The following is a 6,000-nucleotide window of genomic DNA, read 5'->3' on the forward strand; positions in this document are numbered from 1 at the left end:
ACCACTGGGCTGTTTATAAACCTTCCCATGGCTCCCTATCCTCTACATGACCAAACCTAAATGCCATGGCATACTTTGATTTGGCCTCTGTCATACTCTGCTCCTATTTTTTCCCTCCTACTCTCCTGTAGACTCCACTCTTTAGCTATACCAAACTACTTGTGATTCCCTGCATACACCCTATATTTTCTTGCCTCTCTTCTTGGGCACATGCCCCTCTCTTTGTATTAAATGACCTTCCCCTATGAGACTAGCTAACTCTTATTCTCCTTGAGGCCCAGTTCAGAAGTCACCTCCAGGATTCCTGCTTTGCGATACTTTCTCCTAGCCAGACTCATTTTGCCTCTCTTCTTTTATGTTCCCAACCCTCTATGCAAACACATATTCCAGTGCTTACCCCATGAGGTTATAAATATTGATTTCTTGCTGTCTCACCCTAGAGAATGTGAGTATGTGAAACTCCTTACATGCGGGTACAGATATTTCACCTTTGAATACACCACAATCCCTAATTCATAGGAGACATTAAATAAATGTTTGATGAGTGAATAAATTTCCTTCAAGGCCCTCAAGCCAAACTACTTACCACACCTTTCTATTTTTGTCCCTGATGTCTAGCTTTTTCCCATCTCCATGCTGGCAACCAAGAACAATCTGTCAACGAATAAAGGATTTTTAGCAGAGAGAAACACTATTATATTTATCAAGTTGGAAAATAAACAGCAGTGTTTTTATAGCTGTTATGGTGGTTGTTTTTGATAAATACAAGACACATGAGAAACTGAAGTCCAAATTAATCTAATTTTATAGCTTAGAATCTGTTTGAGAAAGAACTTTATAAATGTAAGAATGTATGTGTGTGTGTGTGTGTGTGTGTGTGTGTGTGTTTATATAATAATAAAGATAGTAAATAAAAAATCAGTGGACAACACAGGACATGTTGTAACTTCTCCAAGAAAGGGGAAAGATCCGTGGTGGTCATGATTACTGGAAAACCACGGGGTGGAACACCTCCCTGGCTGAGCACTGACCACAGCTTAGTAGGTGAAGAGAGGCTGTATAATGTATATGCACATATGTGAGGGTGATGGGATATGTCTGTTTCTGACATTGGCTTGTTTTAGAGAATGAGTAAAATAAGGTCATATTAAAGAGAGGTCTGAATATTGCCTTTTTCAAATTCAACTTGATTATGTAGCAAAAAGAAAAGCTATTGAAGCGTGTGGACTGAAGCATACTACATAATATGCTCCAAAGTACTAATATAATCTTCACCGGCAAGGTCAGAGAGCCAAATATGCTGATAGAGCCACGGTTGTATTCATTTTTATTTTGGAGGAACTTACAAATATAACTTACAAAAATTGAACGTGGAACTAGAAAATTCCAGGTTGTAACCAAAGCTGTTTTAATAAGCCAGAATTTGGAAAATAATTTGTAAACCATACACTATAGCCAGTTGTGCTTTTTCATATGAAAATTTTTGCATCGAGATTTGATTCTAAACCCCCTAATACCTTCATTTCTTCTTATAAATTGTTTCAGTAATACATATAGAAATATCACAACACATGCACACAGTTTTAACACACAGGACAAATGACTGAAAGGAGAATGTTACTCAAATGTGAAATGACTGATTCCATAAAATATTAGTATTTGAACCATAGTAATTTATGCTTAGATTTTACTTGATTTTCAATATTCTAAATTTGGTTTAAAATAATTCCCTTTTATAGGTTAAAATTTCTGTCTCCAACATATTTTTATTCTAGTTGACACCACACTGTTAGATGAAGGATGAATTTTTTTGTCATTAGTATGTCTGTAAAATTATCAAATTTTAAGTTAGTCATAGTCTATTTTCTTCCCTCATCAGGTTTTTTTTTGTTTGTTTGTTTTTGTTTTATCTTATTTAATTTTTCCTAATGGAGAAAAAAACAGTTAAATTTTTACATTTAAAAAATTAATAAATTTGTATTTCATAAAGGTTTTCTTCTAAGAAACCACTATTAACTTGTTTTTCTTATAACTAGATAATTGTTTTAATAAAATACATTGGATTTTCAAAAATTTAAAATTAAAATTTTATTTTAGAGTGAGAGTTGAGGAGAGGGGCAGAGGGAGACACACACACACACACACGCACACACAGAGAGAGAGAGAGATAGAGAGAGAGAGAGAGAGAGAGAGAATATCTTAACTATACTCTACACTCAGCATGGAGCCCGACATGGGGCTTGATCCCATGACTCTGGGAATCATGACCTGAGCTGAATTCAAGATTCAGACGCTCAACAGACTGAGCCACCAAGGTGCCCTTGCCTTGAATATTTTTATCTTCTAAATATATAAATATACTATGCTTTCAGACGTACACATTTACTCATTTTTCTTCACTTTCTTTGTCTCATTTTGATATTCTGCTCTCAAAATATATGTTAGTGCATTTCCTGAACTTTATATACATCTAACGTGTCCATACTGAATATGGCTCTAAAGACATAAGGAAAAGTTTTATGTTTATATACAATATGATGTGCCTCTATCCTTGCCTTCATGTAAGTGGCAAAGTGCCTTGAATTAGGCTTTAAAAATAGCAACCTTGGATAGCCAATCTTTCAGTAGAACTCTCTGTTAATGTTGTTCTCATTTTTCAATTGAGTTTCTGTTGAGCTGAGTTTTATGGCATTAATTACTGACTTGCCTGAGTTGGATTCATTAAAAAAAGTCTAAGTACATATCTGACAAGCTATATACATTAATCTTGGGCTTTACTTCTTTTAAACCACTGGTATGGGTGGAAACCTCTAAACATTGATTGCTCCTTGGGGTTTGGGGTTGATGGGAGGTGGGAATAGTTTCCTGCAAATGCAAATAGTCAATTAGCTTTATAACCACTCTTCAATTAAAATAAAAATAGAATTCTCTGGGGAAAAATCTAACTAGAAAGATCACTTCACTGTAAATAGGACAGTCAATTTTATAGAAAAAGGCCTCCAGCACCAAGCACTCCTTCCCATATATATTGATTTATTCATTCAGCAAATATTTACTGAGTGCATATGCTGTCCCAGGCATATTGCATCCATCAATTACATTTTATACACACAGTGACATGACTCAAGTCTGGCAACAGAGCAAGCAAAATGAGGACTGGTACTAGTAACTACTATCATTAGCAATAACCACCACTGATTGTAAACTTCTTATATGCCAGGCATCATTCTAGAATCCTCATTGTCAGATTGCTTTCAACAATCTGGCAATAGAGAGATTATAATTGTCCACTTTTTAGAGATAATATTGAGATAATTTATGTTTTTCATGAAGCCATCAGATCTGCATTTAGAGGCATATGAAAAATAATTAAGAAAAGCTTCCATTTTCTTTTCAGAGAGAAGACATCAGTATCAAAGTAATGATAGAGGGAGGAATTGAGAACATGGAAGAAAAGCTAAAGTGAGAGTTTCCTTATTCTCAAAATCTAAAAAAAAAAAAGGTAAGAGCAAAAATCAGGATTGTATCAGCAGTTACTTTCTGCCATTTACTTTCCAACCAGATTCTTTGTTGGTGGGAAAGGGGTGGGTAGAAACTAAGAGGAAAAAGAAAAAGATGATGTTTGGTTCCAACCTCCCCTTCTCTGCTTTAATTTTACAAGTTTTCATCTTTTTTTTTTTTTTTTTTTTTTTTTTTTTTTTTTTTTTGTTGATATCCAACTATTGACAACATGGACTTCATCTTTCTCCATCAACCCACACCTCTGTACCTGTCCTCACCCCAGCCTCTTCACCGTTTGAACATATGTATGCCAAATATTTAACTAACTTTTGTTATTGGCTAAGTTGGCTAAGTCAAATACTTAATATTTACATTTTTCTAATTGTGGATATTGCTTATAGCTAAATTATGTAATGTACTATAATATATTTCTAATTATTTAAAAAACTTCATTGTTGTAGCTGTATTTCTTCCCTTGAGTTTTCTATGAACCTGTTACTTAATTGTTCTTAAATTCTTTGCTAAAAGTAAAAAATCCTTCAATGTGTTTATAACCCATGGAAACCCACCCTGAATGCTTCTAGAAATTTCTATGTGTCTCCAATGTTCTGAAATTTCATGTGATTTAGTGTAAAATACTTTTCCAACCATTATGACAAGCACTTGATAGGCTTAATAAATTTAGAAAATTGCATGCCGCATTTTGAGCATGGCAGTATTATTTAATATTATTATTTTATTACTTGATAATTGTTGTCTTTTCTCTCTGTTCTCTCTTCTGGAGTCTTTTATGTTTATGTTGTTCTCACTGTACTGATCCTCTATTTTCTTATTTTTATTTTCTCTTTCCATCTCTTTATCTTTTTATCATAGTTTCTTAAAGATTATATTCTAACATTTTCATAGGGTTTTGTATTTCTGCTTTTAGAATTTTTAATATCTTTGAGTTTATTTTTGTTCTCTGAATGTTCCTTTTTTAGCTTTTGAAATAAATAGTGTATCTTTAGGACACCAATACTGATAATTTTTGAAGTATTGTTTTGCTCTCTGCATTCGGTTTCTCCGTAAATAGTAGTGAACAAAAATAAAATAACTGGGAATAAAAATAAATAAGAAAGTATAGACCTTTACAAATAGCAACTGCCTTGCCTACTTCTCATATTCTCTAATCCCATACTATATTTCTTCAAGCACATATAACTCCCTAACATTGTATTTTATATTTATGTATTGCATTCTTATTATCTAAAATTCTTGGTGAAATGCACTTCTTTGAGACTAAAGGCTTTGTTTGTATTTAGAGCACTGTCTAAATACAGGATAGATAAGCAATAAATCTTTATAGAATCAAGATGTGATTAAATAAGTGAAAAACAAACAAAACCCCCAACTATAAAACCTTATTTGAGAATGTAAAACAAAAGTTGAATCAATGGAAAGGCAGATATGTTCTTATCTGGGAACACTGACACATTTTAAGGTCACTTTTTTTCCCACTATGTTAAAAATAGATTGGAAGTTCCAAAAGTAAAGTATGGAGATCGTTTGCAGGCTGTTGCAATCATCTAACAAGGAATAAAAATCACCTGGACCAAGAAAGTAGTAGAGAGACGGAGTGAAAAGTTTAGGCAACGGTCTATTTTGGCAAGAAAATTCAACAAGACTTTCTGTGTCATATTGCATAGCATGCATCCACATTTTCATTCTACTCTAAAAAATAATTTAATCACTTCCCTAATGATAGATATCTAGATCGCCTCCAATTCCTTACTTTCATAAGGAATACTGTATTAAGAATCTTTACGTATGTCCCTCCATGGGTTTGTGGGATAGTTTCTCTGAGATAGGAATAGTAAGATATAGGCTATATCTAGGTTGTTATCTAAATGGCTGAACCTACTTATATTCCTATCAATAATCATCAGAATTCTTATTATCACTTATCTGTACCAATGCTTGGTGCCACGTGACCCTGTTGATTTGCAAACTGGCCTCTGTACCCACAGGGCAGGGAGAGACCAAAGAAAGAGGCAGACCACTCCAGATTGGCAGGTGGTGTGTTTAATAAAGAAAGGAACTTGCATATGAGGCTAGTCTTGTCTTGGATGGACACAAGATGAGATCTCAGCACCCACTCACAGGATCTTAAAAGTTTATATAGAGGTCTTAACTGGGCCCAGTCATTTACATCATCCAGATAGCTTTAACACCACATTTTAATCTGAAGGTTGTATCCTTGGAACAGCTTCTGAGAACAGGGAAAACAAGCAGAACACACATTCCAAGAAAAAGAGCAGAGGTGGGGAGCCTCCAATTTCCCGGGTCCAGATCATAGGTCAGCTGGTAATGTCTACTTGATTAACTCCTTCAACAAACATTCTAGTTTTTTCTAATCTCATGGGCATAAAGGAATTTGTCATTATATTAATTTACGTTTCTTTGATGACTAGTATGGCTAAATATTTCTACCTTTCTAGCCACAGCTTCTACATTTCTGCA

General features: G+C 34.1%; 1 long non-coding RNA gene across 1 annotated transcript in view; it reads left to right on the forward strand.

The window, feature by feature from the left end:
• The window catches only part of LOC144222123 (uncharacterized), a 222,757-nt gene extending 219,256 nt beyond the window's left edge, over positions 1–3,501 (forward strand). The window contains exon 3 of the long non-coding RNA XR_013332304.1: positions 3,398–3,501. This is a non-coding gene — a long non-coding RNA (uncharacterized LOC144222123). The remainder of the gene's footprint in view (positions 1–3,397) is intronic.
• Positions 3,502–6,000: the final 2,499 nt, after the last annotated feature.

This window comes from Crocuta crocuta, unplaced genomic scaffold, assembly GCF_008692635.1.
Source record: "Crocuta crocuta isolate KB4526 unplaced genomic scaffold, BGI_CrCroc_1.0 scaffold190, whole genome shotgun sequence".
NCBI lineage: Eukaryota > Metazoa > Chordata > Mammalia > Carnivora > Hyaenidae > Crocuta > Crocuta crocuta.